Here is a 16,722-nt window from a genome sequence, read left to right on the forward strand (position 1 = left end):
GCCCCGAGACCCACCTAGCAATTATGAATCCATATATAAAGGGCTAGCTAAGCCCCTAACTTCTGTATGCAAAACAAGACTACATGCTCATTTATTTCTTTATCTATTCTGCCTGCTGATTTGCTTGTAAGCTTATGTTAACCAACAATATAATAACATCAGCTGGGCCAAAATACAAAAGTCTCTTCTTATGTTGAGTAAAAATTCGAAAAATTCCGTCATTGTTAAATTTCCGTGAATGTTTATTATTCTTTTGCAAAGAGGTATGCAATTATGATTGCCGGGTTTATATAAAAATACGACATCAGGAATGGTCTGAAACAGCCCTAAAACACACAAAAGCCTTAAATGAAACAAACATATTATATACTAAATAGAACTGGAGTACTGTCTATAAAACATACACACATGTAGTAATTTTCCTTAAAACACAATCTATAAACAGTTTTTGCCAATGTCTCTCATAAAAAAGCTACAACAAAAATATCGCTGGAAGTGATGGTACTTCCCATACGCCCGTTTTCTTTGAAAAAGCAGAACTTGTAATTCAATGTGCTAGTAGAAGGTAAATTGTTGTTGCATTATTATACACAGTTGGAAATACCATTTTCAATAATTGTTTTCATTGTTAATGCTGCACTCTCACAGATATATGAATTTTTATTATTTTTAACTTGGAATGAAAAAGTTTTGTGCACATGTCTGATAACAGTTATATGAGACTGCATACAAAATCGCAGTTTTTCCTATTACCATTTAAAACTCTATGTTTAATGGTTAGTAATGCTTGAGAAGAAATGAAAATTTTGGCAGTTTTTCAGACAATTGAGTTCTGTTTCAATGAGAGTTATCTTATATGACTGGATTGAAGGCATTCATGCAATAGTCAGACTATTTTAATTATTTTTTTCAAAGCAAATGCGAAAACTCTTAATCAGTGACAGTGCAGCTTTAACATCCTTTTAGATTTAATCACTATGATTTCAAAATTATCAGACAAACATGATACTAGATGTATATACTGTCTTGTTTGGAATTCTTGCCCTATTGGTATAATCATAGCAGTATTTATTTGAACTGCCTCTATGTTGAAGTGTGATAAAATTCATAAGATGTCAAATACATAATTATATAAGATTCACAATTCTTTGAAGGCATGAACTCCTAATTACATGTCATATGACAAATTATGGACAAATACAGAATGTAATCCTAATAGTTTTTCTCCAGAATTATCAAAGTGGTCACTCTTAACAAAGATCTAGTATAAACTTAATAATAATTTCTTTAGTTTAACAATGTTATAAAATCTTGAAAGGCCATAGGCAGGCAGTTCTGACGTTCATACCCTTCAAACCCTTTGACAAGAGGCATGTCTATCAAATATAAATATGAATTACTGGTGTAAATGGGTAGTGGGTAATGCACATGTCAATTGTAACCACCACCACCCCCGTCCGGGGGTATACTGGGTGTGAATGCGATGGTTTTGTCTTACCTAGGGTATGATGGATGCGGGGGAATTTGGCAGGGATTTTACCATCAATTCAGGGAATTTAACCTGGGGTAGCCTGGACCGAAAGTCAAAAGTCCCCGTTATTCCCCGGACCTGGGGGCGGGAGTGTGGTTACAATTGACTGGTGCATTATGCAATTCATTTTGTTGACCACTCTTTTGTTTTTCTTTGATAATCCATTGCACACAACTATAGATCAGGATCTCAAATACCACATATGACATCAATGTTTTAGTTATAGTTATGAATAATGAGCGTTCATTCATTGCTTTTTTATCAAATCACAATCATAAGTGTTAGCAAAGCACACCACTTTGGGCAGTAATGTTTAATGATGTGGCTCCTCTTATCAACCAAGCACTTGGGCTGTTGGTGGATAACCATTTCCCTAGTTTCCTCCCTGTCTGGTCACCTGTTTGAAAATTAAAACATTGATAATATATAATATTGACAAAACTTGAAAGTATCCAGAATTTTACACTATGTTTATACATTTGCTGAATTAAATGAATAAGCTAAGGAAATGTACATTCAAAACAAAAGGGCCAGCATGGCCCTTAATTGATCACCTGATTAAAATGACCATGAACAAGTCAGTCAGGTAACAACTGGTTATGAAAGGTGTTGCTATTTGCTTAGCAGGTTAGTGGTTGCTGTGTTATTTGATGGTTGATAAGGACTCCTCAAAGAAGGCTGCTCTTTGTTAACAGAAATGAGAAGTATGGTAAGCTGGTTGTTCCCATGGTCAATGGATGCTATGGTAATGAACCTGAAAGTTGCTATGGAAGTCAATGATTACTAAGGAAGTAATTGGTTGCTATGGATGTTGGCTGTTGGTCAGGAAAAAAGTGGTTGCTAAATAAGGCATTGGTGCCTATAAAGGTAGTTAATGGATGTGTTGGAAGGAATTGGATGCTAAGGAAGTCATTGGTTGAATGGGAATTAATTTGTTGCTATGGATGAAGGTAGTTGCTAAGGCAATCATTGGTTGATAAAGAAGCCAAGGATTGTTTAGGAAGTCATCATTTTTTATGGAAGTCATTGGCTGCTGTAAATTAAGTATTTGATAAGGATGTCCTTGGTTGCTTATAAAGTGGTTGTTAAGGAAGACATTGTGAGTTTGGATTGTAGTCACTAAGTCAGACAAGTGGGTTCCTTAAGGGTACTACGAGGTCTACGATTTCCTCAACAAGGCAAAACCTTGCTTAACATCGTGCCAAAAGGTGATTATTATATTGTTATAACAACTTGTTTCATAATCTTTGAAACTAAAAAACTTTTAGTTTAGACATCAGTTTCTAAGGAATTCATACATTACTGCAGAAGTCATTGCCTGATTTGAATGTGTATCAATTTTTGTTCTAGAAGTCTATCAGTAACAGAGGAACTCTGGTTGGGACAACTTTGACCCCAAGGACGAAACTTGAACAACATTCATAAAAAAACACTTAACAACAATCAGTGATTTTTTTATGAATTCTTTTTACTGCCTGTACAATGTACCTTGCAAATTCGGTAAAGAGTCAACTTTGGGAAAAATACAAAATCAGGCCAAAATAGCTTATATAATGGCAAATATACATTTTTTAACTTTTTTATGCATACCTTATGCTGTGAAAGAGAAAGACTTGTCAAGATTTTGTTTATATTTCAAGAAATTCATTGCTATTTTAATCCGGAATGTAATGTAATTTTTTTTTAATTTTGGGGAAAATGGAGTTTTTCAAAATAAAAAAATCACTGACAATGAACTACAAACTCCAACATATAAACACCACATACACAAAAACAAATTGATTACATATATAAATTACTGAATATTCACATATGATATTATTGATGAATATTATAATGTTATTTTTAGATACCGGTTACGGGTAGTAGTAATGAAGAATACCAGATTACAAATTCAAAGTGGAAATTGGAACTATTAGAGAATCACTTTATTTGTGGGTAGGTCACTTAAATATTCATTGAGGTGAAAAGAAATTACCATATGATTTATTGCATATGTTTAACCGCTGTTGCACAATCATCATTTCCAAGTGACTGTCTTCATGTCCAGTACTAGCTTACAAAATCCCTTTCTAGATAGTCAAAGACTTCATCTGATGCATCTTAAAAACGAAGAATACAACACAATCATGAACACAATAAATGCAAATAATGTTGGGTATGCTTTAAACATGATTCAAATGCAAAACATCTTGGCAATTATTTCTAGAGCAATCTAAATGTCCTACATGAGATTTATTCTCTTATGAAAAAGTGATGTTTATGTACAAGCCAAATAAACTAGAAATGTGTCAAGTGGACATTAAGTCTTGTGTTGCTTGGTGAATTGCATATACTGTGAATGAACATAAATAACAAAAAAAACAGGAATTTCTCATAATATGACAAAGTTTTTTTACCAAGTTTGGTAAAGATTATTGAGCCATACAATGTTTTTATCTGAACTGCATCGTCTTTTATTCTGGGCAGCATAATATGGAAATCCAGGCCACGTATACATCTGGGTTTTATCTGTAATGGACCACATTTTCCAAAATGCAAATGAGTTACATGGAAATAAAAACTATCTATACATAATAATAAGTGATTTGTATACATGTGTTTACCTTGGTATTATATACTCATAGATATATTATATGACATCATATTGGGTTAATACCAAAAGAAATGAAATAATATATAATTAGGTTAATGATAAATCAAGCAAATTTAAACTAACACAAACAATTATATGTATATATTTACATTATTTCACAGTAAAATAAAATAGAAATTTATAAACATTGGCATTATGCTTAAATCAGGTATCTATTTCAAGGCAGTTGTCATTAAATCATTAAATTTAAAGCTGCACTCTCACAGATATACCATTTTTACAACTTTTTTTATTTTTTGTCTTGGAAAGAGCAAATTTTTGCATATATCTGCAAACCAATGATATATGATTGCTGCCAAAAAATCAGATCGTAGATTTCCATATTTCCGTTCGAAAATTAATGTTTTATGGCTTAAACCGTTACTAATGGTTTAAGAAAAATGCATAAAACATTACTTTTTAAACTTAAATATAAAAATCTGCTATCTATTTTTTGTCAGCTGTCTTAAATAAGTGGTTTCCATGGATTTTCGCAAAAATTGCCTCATTCCAAGACAAAAAAATTGTCAAAACGTTCAATCTGTGAGAGTGCACCTTTAAGGTCAAAACAACTAGAAAATGGAACTTTAAACAATAAACTTAAAAACCATGACTTATGGTACAAGTATTTCCACAATCTCAACAACCATTAACTTGATGATCAGACTGTAACCGAGCGGCTTGTTCTTACACACTGACAGTGACACACTATACACTCCACTCCTCTCCATTAATTAACCCTTTATATATATAACAGTCGAAATTCGTTGGCTCGATATCTCATGGCTCGATATCCTCGTTGGCTTGAACCAGATTAAAAGAACCAATTTTGTTTAACTCTTTGTTCATATAAAATTTGATCGGATGGCTCGATATTTTGAGGGTCGATATTTCTCCAAGCTCGAAGTCATTTTCGCGGTTCCAAGTAAGAATTTCACAATTTTGTTTGCTTGGGTCGATGTCATTTTCGCGGGTTCAGGTAAGAACCTCACATCTTGATTTGTTTGGTTGGCTTCATTTAGCACACGGCGCTAATCGATAAAAATTACTTGAATTTATTATAATTATTATCAAATTTGAATGACTTAACAGTTTGAATAAACATGCCATCACTTTATCTAAGTTCTTTCTCTAATTGTTATACATTTATAAATTCCAATGCATTCTGATATAACTAATAAGCTATGTTTTTGTTACCCACTGTTTAAAATTACTTGTTTGTTGTTTTCGCATAATTTTTATAATTAATAAAAACAATCAAATAATATTTTCTAAGTATCGAATAAGTGATGTTACGAACTTTACGACGTGTAACTATGTCCAATTAATACTCTTCTCTTGCGGAGATAGCATAGCCAATAACAAACGAGGTAAACAAGACTTTTTGTAACGAATAATAAAAAAATAACATTCTGTAAGCAATCCCGCTTGGCTCGATATTCTCGAGGCTCGAAGTATTTTGGCTAGTCCCTAGAATATCGAGCCATCGAGTTTCGACTGTAGTTTAAAGCTGACAGAGGCACTCCTGCTATGTACCGCTGCCACCATTTAAGTAAACCTGGGAGGAGAAGTGCCTCAATGTGGAGCTTGAACCAACAACAACTGCTGGAACACTATCATGGCGCTGTAACCAACTGAGCTAACTGAACGGCTGGTTCTCATCGACACGATCTACATCTACAATAACTTTACAATGTACATTAATACATAAATAACTAAAGTATGAATGTAATGTATTCATGTACATTGTAAAGTTGATGTCTACTGTTCTACTTTAAAAGACACATGCATGTACCCCAAAATTAGTTTTGACAGGCATGACTCACTAATGCCAGTTGTGAGCTTGTTCCTAGCTTCGATCAAGATATTTCTGTCTGAAAATGACATTGAATACACTCTAAAGCCTAAAAGGCTGTAAAATATGCATTCAACATCTTGATTTTAGCAACTATCTTAAATAAATTAAAATATTAGGATACAGAATGATGTGAAAGAGACTTTAAAAATATCGCTGCATTGTTGGATGTTGGTGCTGTCATCTGATGATCTGTCAGCGGCAATGATTGAGGCAAGCATCAAGTATATTTAAATAAACATTGCACTTTAACAGATTAAATGTTTTGACAACTGTTTTATTTTTTGTCTTTATACAAGCCAATTAATGCATAAGTGCAAGAAAACCAGTGACACAAGACTGCTTAAAAAAACATCGGATTGCATATATATTTAAGTTAAAGCTTCACTCTCACAGATACACAGGGGCAGGTTGCGTTGTTTTGACACACCACGCCCCCGTCCGTTTTCTTTTTTTTTAAGAATTTTTTTTTATCAAAATTTAGTAATATTACAGTTACCACATCATATTCTTACTAATATTTGATAAAAAAAAAATTGATTAAAAAAACAAAAACGGACGGGGGCGTGGTGTGTCAAAACAACGCAACCTGCCCCTGTGCACAGATATACCATTTTTACAACTTTTTTTTATTTTTTGTCTTGGAAAGAGCAAATTTTTGTATAATTATCTGCAAACCGATGATATAGGATTGCTTACAAAAAATCAGATCATAGATTTTCATATTTCCGTTTGAAAATTAATGTTTTATGGCTAAAACCGTTAATAAACGTTTTAGAAAAATGAACAAAACAGCAATTTTTGAACTGGTATAATATAAAAATCTGCGATCTAATTTTTGTCAGCAGTCTTATATAACTGGTTTCCATGGATTTTCGCCAAAATTAGTACATTCCAAGACAAAACATTAAAAAGTTGCCAAAATGTTCAATCTGTGAGAGTGCAGCTTTAAGAAAATGATGTTTTATGCATTTTTCTTCCAACTGTTAGTAGCACTTTTAGCCATAAAACAATTTTTTAACGGAATATGTAAATCTGCGATCTGATCTTTTGTCAGCAGGCTTATATCACTTATTTGCATATATTTACACAGAAACTGGCTCATTCAAACTCCAAGACAAAAATAAAAAATAACAAAGTTGTCAAAATATGCGAGAGTGCAGCTTTAAGGAGTACTTCGTTATATCAATAAAATATACTCGTTAAACTGTCAATTGTTTACGTATCTACATAATTCAATTACCTTTTGAACTAGAAAGTGTTATATTTTCAAAGAAAATAGCCATTTACCTCTGTTCAGTGTCGGTCAAATTCGATGTTTTGAATCACTCTCGCGCGTGCTAAATACTAAATGACGCAATGTTTTGGACTGGTCTTCATTTTCTTCGATACAGGCACAACCGAGCGTAAATATTAAGCGAGAAAGTCTAGTGGAACGATGGGGTTTGTTTACAAAAAATCAAGCATCCGGTTAAGAAGACGACAAATAAGAATAGTATTAAGTTGGTAGAATGGAACTCCTGCCTGATTCCTGCACATGTAAGTTGTAAGTATTGACTATATCGGGATACCATACAGGACACTCAAGTGTTATTTTATATTTTCTTAGTTATCATGCAAATGAAAATAATCACTATCATTTAGAAGTTATTCAGGGATAGTTGCAAATGGTTTGTTTACATTAATTAGTAATATGAATTTAATTGAATACACCAATTTTTATTAGAGCTTTGCACCAAATTAAATGGAGTTCATTTTACGGGAGTAACCCACACTAGCGGATCCAGAAAGGGGTGGGACCCCCCCAGAAAAAAAAAATAAAAAAATAAATAAATAAATAAATAAAATCGCCTGAAAATTTCTACAACCTGCCAAATTAAATTGAGTTCATTTCATGTGAGTAACCCACACTAACGGATCCAGAAAGGGGGTGGGACACCCCCCCCCCCCAAAAAAAAAAAATCTGTAAAGAATCTCAGGACAATTATTCAAAAAAATCTTTTAATCTTTGATATCATAATGGTAAAAAAAATAATACCAAAATGCAAAATGTAAAAAAAAAATCAAGTCGGAGAATGGGTTGGAACCGGTGTCGCCAAAATTGCAGTCCAGTGTTGTATCCACTGTGCTATGAAGGCTTATCCTAAACAGTTGGAATATTTAATCTTTATACCTAACTTGTAATATATTGGCATTTATTTTTTTTATTGTAAATTATGTGGTACTTCAGTTAGTAAGTTTTAATGCATTGTACACATAGATACCAAGTTTATTTCAGTTTTCGTCAATTTTCTTTTTTTCCGCTATTTCATTAAACAGAGTACAGCCCCTTTTAAACAAGTCTTTGGGAGGAACTGTTGGGGATTGTTATTAAAGCTGCATTTTCACAGATCTACCATTCTGACAACTTTTTTTTTTCATCATGGAATGAATCATGCAATGTTAGTGCATAAATTATGTCTGCGAACCATGATTTAAAACTGCTGAAAAAATATCAGATAGCTGTTTTCCATATGTTCGTTCATAATTGTTGTTCTGTGACTTAAATTTGAACACTTTCAGAAAAATGAAATAATAAGCAGATTTCTCAATACATGACATCTGTTTTATTGTTAGAAATTTAAGGCATTGATTCTCTGAGATAATAATAATGATAAAACGGTCAATCTGTGAGAGTGCAGCTTTAAGACTCATTTTTCCTAAGATCAGCCAAGTTAGTATTATAGCTAATTTTAGCTTAAAAGTAGGTGAATTTTATATTTATTTCAGACCAGATACTCTTGAGGGACCAATTTAAGGGCAAACAGACAAACGTTTTGATGCAAAGAAAGCATTGGATTTGAAAGGTAGATTTTTAACACATATTTACATGTACTCAATGTCATTTACTAGTATAACATAATGTATTCAAGTATAAGATATTTCAAGTATTTGGTCAGGTTGTTAGGTTTAATTCAAACTGTTATGCAAATAAATGAAAGTCCATGCAATTTTGCATGCACATGTTTGTTGCATGCAGATTTTACTCAGATGGCATAGGGTACAGTTACTCTTGTAACTTGCTTAAAATAAATGCAAATAATTCTGCATGTGTCTGAAGTCATGTTGTATTTTTCTCTACAAATTGTTTTGAAAAATGCAATTGTTTGATTTCCTTTCTTATGTGTTCTGCATTGCAGTTCCCATGGAGAAGAAAAATGGAGAGATTCTAAAAGTATGAAGATACTCCTGTGTATAATGAGGAAATCTTGTCAGTGAATGGTAAGTTCTCTTTGGATTAATTCTATGTATAACAATATAAATATGTGGTAAGCCAAGAAATGAGAATTGACATAATTATTCTGTTCAAACATACATTGACATATTAAATATAAAGACATATGATTTGTCTCTGCTATTATACTCCTACCACTTGATGGTTAGGGTTCATTTGGACAAGTCTTCTTTTATCCATAATTCCAAATGCTTCTGAGATTTCTAACACATATTAAATATGTTGAGGAGAAGTGCTGTGCAAAAAACATTTTTGTTTATGGTATTTTAGAGTTATTCGTCTTTGATTATTTTTCTTTCACTTTTCTATGTTTTTGAGGTATTAACTTCAAACTTTATGCACATATTGGACGTGATAAGAAAAATAGCTGTGCATATGAATCATTAAATTGTGTATGGTAGTCAAAGAGTTGTAAACCTGATTATTATTTTTATATATTTTTTATTTTTTTCTTCTCTTCATAACTTTTTTCATTTTTTACTTTAATTTAACAAAACACTATTCTGTTTTTGGTATATTAAGGATTATTTTCTTATGTTTATTTTGTGCTTGGCAGTTTTAAAATTATTGCCTAATTGGTTACTGTATGCTTTAAAGCAAACATCACTCTCAGTGAAACCTCTTACAATAGGTGATAGCTGTAGTTTTTCATGGAAACAAAAGTGTTTGACAGTATGAGTCATTTTTTAGCAGCAGTATATTTTGTACATTAGGTATAAGTTCTCTTTTGCTAATTGTTCAGTTGTTTTTCAGTTATTGCAATTGTGGACCAGGCCAGAGTTGTACTAAACCAACAAAGACACAATGAGATACAGGAATGACACAATGAGAAACAGGAAACAGGAAAGTGATGACTGATCGCCACCTGTTACAAATTCATCTAGGTACAGTTTTTATTCCAGATTTGATACAACTGTAAACTGTTTTATGCATGCTATGATTATGTTCATCATGTTTGTTTAAGACCGTGATGATGAGGACTAATCTATTGATTATCCCTTGCCAAAAGGCAAAGTGGATACAGTAATTGTGTAATTGTGCACGTGTGTGTGCGTGTGCACGGAATGTAATCTTGAGCATAAATCCCCCAGGTATTAACTTCAAACTTTATATACAGATAGATCCCTATTGAGGAGAAGTGCAGTGTTAAGGCACCATTACTATGTTCACAGTTCTTTTTGTAATAACCCTTTGTTATATTTCATACTGAGTTTTGTCTGCAGCAGAACTTGAAAAGTCTTTGAGGTGTTGATTTCAAACTTCAAATATGTACAGATAGATCTCATTTAGCAGAAGTGCAGTGCACAGAAACCATAACTCAAGATTTTTTTTGTAGTAGTTGCCCTTTGTTAGTTTTCAATGTTATCCTTTGTTGTAATGCACAGTTGTGATCATGCTCAAATATGCCCATTCAAATTAAAAGTAATTGTCCAGCTTCAAATCCTGTAATAGAAACAATTATTTTCTTTCTGTGTTTAGCAAAGTTTATATGAACTATCTATCAATGTAAAATAAACTAAGATTTGTGTGTTTTTATCATTTCTTATTTATTTGTTTATTTTTTGTTACATATTTTTATGTGCATATATATAAAATCTATATCACAAAAAGTGTGGCTAATTTTTAATATTAAGATATAATATGTATAAGAACTATCATATTTCAAAATCAACCATAGAGCTTTTGCAGGATGGATAATAACTTAATGTATCTGATGAACAATAATGTGATTTTGGGATGCCAGCAATAACTTTTCAAGGTGAAAATATGTTCTTGTCATTGATTTTACATATAAGTAATCAGTATGCAAAGCCCTTTCAAATGATACTTATATTATATGGGGTAACTATCAAATTTTAACATTGAAGCCAATGGCACAAATGAATGAAAAGCTCCTTAATAGTTCAATATATGAAGCCAACAATGGAACTGTGTTTATGTATTGCTTAATGTTCCTTTTTCTTTCAGAAAACTCCCCACATCCAACAAGAGACAGTCTGACTTCAAAATCTTCATTGAAGGCAACTTAATGGACAAGACATCTGTCACATAAAGATTCACTAAAATTGGAATTATATACCAATTTTAACTTTTAACAGCCAAATACATTATAGATTTGAAAATAGATTACCCTTAAATTGGATGATTAACATTTACCTCAACACAGTACAAAGTGCTCATGTTAAACTATTGTGATTGATCATAGTCTGTCCTTCATTTTTATTAACAGTTTCATACAGCGTTAACACTTTAGTATGGGGACTCATTTTTAGCTCGACTATTCGAAGAATATGGAGAGCTATACTACTCACCCAAGCGTCGGCGTCGGCGTCACCCCTTGGTTAAGGTTTTGCGTGCAAGCACACATAGGTTAATATCTCAGCAACTACTTGAGGTATTGCATTGAGACTTTATACAATGGTACTCAACCATCCAACCTACTTAATTAACCAAGTTTGATAACACTACTTTGCATTTCATGCCAATAATAGGCCTTTAGTATTTGACTTAGAAATTCTGGTTAAGGTTTTGCGTGCAAGCACACATAGGTTAATATCTCAGCAACTACTTGAGGTATTGCATTGAGACTTGATACAATGGTACTCAACCATCTAACCTACTCAATTAACCAAATTAGACAACTATAGTTTGCATTTAATGCAAATAATAGGCCTTTATTATTTGACTTAGAAATTCTGGTTAAGGTTTTGCGTGCAAGCACACATAGGTTAATATCTCAGCAACTACTTGAGGTATTGCATTGAGACTTGATACAATGGTACCCAACCATCCAACCTACTTATTTAAACAAGTAAGATAACTCTAGTTTGCATTTAATGCAAATAATAGGCCTTTATTATTTGACTTAGAAATTCTGGTTAAGGTTTTGCGTGCAAGCACACATAGGTTAATATCTCAGCAACTGCTTGAGGTATTGCATTGAGACTTGATACAATGGTACTCAACCATCCAACCTACTTAATTTTCCAAGTTAGATAACTATAGTTTGCATTTAATGCAAATACTTGCCTTTATTATTTCACTCAGAAATTCTGGTTAAGGTTTTGCATGTAAGCACAAATAGGTTAATATCTCAGCAACTACTGGATGAATTGCATTGAGACTTAATACAACCACCCAACCTAATTGAATAATCAAGTTAGATAACTGTGTTTTGCAAATAATGGCCCTTTATTATTACACTTAAAAATTCTGGTTAAAATTTTGCATGTAACCACATTTATGTTAATATCTACGCACATCATGTAATGCATTGAAATCTTATCTAACAGTGATCCATGCATGTTTCGCCAAAACTTTTCAATCCTTACACTGAAAAGCGGCGGAATAGTCGAGAGCGCTGTCTCTGTGACAGCTCTTGTCTCTTTGGTCTTTATTCATACTGGCCAGAATATGTTTACCAAAGAAATCTTAGTAGAGATTGATAACTGTTCAGGTTGGACAAAAAGCATGTAGGTTGTTTGTTCTAATAATATAAACTGTAAATGCTTCAGAAACTATATATATAATTTTCATGATATTTGTCAGTATTTATTCTCGTCAACATTTAAATAATATTAGGTGAAACTTGTTTATTGGTCAAAATGTGTTTGATTAGAGTGGCCTCAAGTTCCACTTTATATGAATGAAATTTGGTCAAGTTTTAGAAAAAAATTATGTTCTAGTTTTATAGGCCATATTCTCTTCCCAAGCTTTCCTTAAAGAAAGAATGTAGGTAATATGAAAAAGGAGTCACTCAGTCAAGTATTAAAAACCTTAAAAATTGCTATTCATAGAGGTATCGTTTCCTCACCATAAATCACAACTTAGCCAGCATGACTTTTCAACAAATAAGGCATAACAGGTAAAAAGTTAATAATTAGGCACATATTTTAGTGAATAAAATCTTGTGAACATATTATTGAAACAAATAATGTGTCTGGTTCTGAGGTGAGCAATAAAGCACCTTGCTTAGTAACAATGGAGCTAGCTCATTATTAAAAGTTTGTTATAAACTTGAATGAAATGAATGCAAATCATATATTATTATCCCCCGCCTATGAAATAGGGAAGGGGATATTGAAATGGCGTTGTCCGTCCGTCCTTCCGTCCGTCCGTCCGTCTTTCCTTCCGTCCGTCCTTCCTTCCGTCCGTCCGTCCGTCCGTCACCTGCGTTTTCTCAGTAACTAGCCGGTATAATTTCATGAAACTTAAAATAAATATGAACCACTATACTGGAATGATGCCCGTCCAAAAGAAATTTGATTGGTCAATTGTCCTTGGAGTTATTGCCCTTGATTTTTTGAAAAATGCACATTCACAGCCATTTCTCAGTCACTAGCTGGCAGAATTTCATGAAACTTAAAATAAATATGAATTACTATACTGGGATGATGCCTGTTCATTTTTTTTTTTTTGGATTGGTCAATTGTACTTGGAGTTATTGCCCTTGATTTTTTGAAAAACTCTCATTTACAGCCATTTCTCAGTAACTAGTTGGTAGAAATTTTTGAAACTTGAAATTAATATGAACCAACATACTGCGATGATGCCTGTTTATTTATATTTTGGATTGTGTAATTTTTATATGAGTTATTTGCCCTTGATTTATTAAAAGATCCATGTTTGCAGCCTTTTCTATGCAACTAGCTGGTAGAATTTCATGACACTTGGAATAAATAAGAACCAACATACTGTGATGATGCCTGTATATTTTTCTTTTGGATTGGTCAATTTTCCTTAGAGTTATTGCCCTTGATTTATTAAAAAATCATTGTTTGCAGCCGTTTCTCAGTAACTATCTGCTAGAATTTAATGAAACTTGAATGTTATATGAACCAACATCCTGCAATGAACTTCTTCGGTGAATTTCTACGGCTTATTCTTTCTGAGATGTTTTTAACCTTCAAGCACAAACAAGCCATCAAGCACAAACAAGCCATCGTTGGCGGGGGATATCTTTTCACTGAAAATGCTTGTTATTTTTAATATTTATTTATATTTTTTTTAGTTACCTTGTTCTGTTGTTAATTTCCATACTGACTTGGTCAATTATGGCTACTTTGTCTAATTATATTTTAACTTCTAACCTAAATGTTTCATTGTACTTTTGAGTGTTCTGTTAAATATATTGCACAATTACCCTATATGACAGTATAAATTCAATGAAACCATGGTCATTAACTTCCATACATATTGGAATAATCAATGGCTCAACCATTTCGGAATACTTTGGACAAAATCGGCGGTAAAAGCCGGCAGCTCCCAAGACTGACCTAACATCTCTTACACATTTAGGAGTTGGAATTTGTCTAATTGCTTCTACTTTCTTAGGGTCTGGTCTGATTCCTAATTTGTCAATAACAAAACCTAAGTACTGTGTTTCTTCTTGCATGAATTGACATTTTTTCATTTTTAATTTGAGTTTATGTTTTTCAAGTTGTTTGAATACTTTTTGGAGATGAACCAAATGTTCTTCCTTTGTTTTTGAAAATATTAAGATATCGTCTAAATTCGCAATGGCAAAACTTTCACAGCCTTCTAATACTTGGTTAAGTATTCTTGGAACCGTCCAGGAGTTCCACAGAGGCCGAACGGAGAAGTATTAAACTCATAAAGACCTCGGAATCCGGTCGTAAAAGCAGTCTTTTCTTTATCTTGTTCTGCAAGTTTCATTTGGAAATATCCTGATTTAAGATCAAGAACTAAACCATGAACTTTTACCTAAAATAGCCAATATGTCATCTATGAGAGGTAAAGGATAAGATGTGGATTTTGTAATTTTGTTTAATTGTCTGAAATCTACGCAAAATCGTTTAGTGCCATCTTTTTTATCTACTATTACAATGGGAAAACTCCAAGGACTATGTGACTTCCTAATTACATTTGCCTCAAGCATTTCGTCAATTGCATTGTCAATAATTTTCCTATTATTCAAAGGTGTGCGGTATGGTCGTAATTTAATTGGGGGTGATCTCCTGTCTCGATTGTCATGGTAACGGTGTCAGTTTGAGTAAGATCGGAGTCATTTTTAGCGAAAAGTTTTCGATTTTGCATTATAATTGGTAAGATCGTTTCAGCATGATCTATGGGTACTCGTAAGTCTGTCAAAATTTCATCATCAGTCATTGGATTACCTTTAACCGAAGTATTTTGAACAGAAGCAATCTCTTGAGCCTCTAATTTTTCAATTTTGCCTATAGCACTGCCTTTCCTTAACTTAATTGTTTTATGAGTGTTATTTATAATTGCAATTGGAAATGTACGTTTGCTTTGAAATTTAACCACGGAATTAACAATTACAAGGCCTGGTTCAGAATCTAAAAATGAATTGTTTATGTTTTTGAGCTCATAACATTTTTTTTGTATCTATATTGGGATTTGATTTTACCTTACCATTTAATAAGTACTTTGTTTGTGGTTTCAAGACAGTACATTTTTGAAGTCTCACAATTGATGCAATATGTAAATCTTCTTCCAAAGGTACATAACTATCATCGATGCGCATACATTCTAAATCAAAATAGAGTCTTACCCCATTTTTTGATAAAAAATCCCTGCCTAAAATGATATTTCTATTTATATTTGGGACAACATAGAATTCGTGCACTTTGTGAACTCGGCCGATTTTAAATTTTAATGGTACTGAGCCATCAACTTGTAGCGAATTACCGTTAACTGATTGTAAATGAGCGCGTTTATTTGAGAGTTTAGGTTTGTTTTGTAATAACCTAAGGGCCTTTCGACTAATTAAACTAACTTCAGCACCTGTGTCTACTAAACTTCTAAAAGAAATGTTTCCTATTTTTATCAGACATGAATTTGGATTCCCACAAATTGCTATGGTGAATGTTGACATATGTTTTCTCCTATCAACGACTTCTTTATGATAAGAGACACCTAGTTTTTTTGATTACGTGAGGGGTAATATGGTCTCCTGCCATTTCGACATTCCCTTTGAAAATGACCCATTTTCCCACAATTCCAACATTCAATCTTTGATTTCCAATCGTTATTTGGCCTATCACTAATTTGGTTATTTTGAACTTGAAATTCTTTACCTATGGCATTTTTTCGCGTTTTCTTGATTTACAATCTTTTATGTTATGACCGGGCCGTCTACAGTATATGCAGTATTTATTTGGTCTCAAATGATCAATTTCCATAGGTTCATGCCTATCATTGATGCTAATATCATGCCTGCTATTTTGACTCGGCGCATTACCTATTCGAAGATTAAATCTAGTTCTAAGATTTTGTTCATTTGTTGCACTACGCACCGCGGCTTGAAGAGTATCTGGATTTTCTCGCATTACTTTCATTTTTAGGAAATCATGTGCCAAACCATCAATAAAGAACCCTATTAGTTGCCTTTCAATAACTACTAGGTCGCCGTTATGACCTACGAAAGCTTCTTCCGCCATCGT

The 16,722-nt window shown here is 32.8% G+C and overlaps 1 long non-coding RNA gene across 2 annotated transcripts; it reads left to right on the forward strand.

Annotated features, from left to right (window-relative positions):
* The first annotated feature begins 7,544 nt into the window (after positions 1-7,544).
* LOC128223756 (uncharacterized) lies at positions 7,545-9,282 on the forward strand. 2 transcript variants are annotated; one of them, XR_008259348.1, is made up of 3 exons: positions 7,545-7,567; positions 8,791-8,867; positions 9,201-9,282. It is a non-coding gene; the product is annotated as an uncharacterized LOC128223756 (long non-coding RNA). The 2 variants fall into 2 exon arrangements; XR_008259347.1 differs by having other exon boundaries at positions 7,545-7,560.
* Positions 9,283-16,722: the final 7,440 nt, after the last annotated feature.

This window comes from Mya arenaria, chromosome 17, assembly GCF_026914265.1.
Source record: "Mya arenaria isolate MELC-2E11 chromosome 17, ASM2691426v1".
Lineage (NCBI taxonomy): Eukaryota > Metazoa > Mollusca > Bivalvia > Myida > Myidae > Mya > Mya arenaria.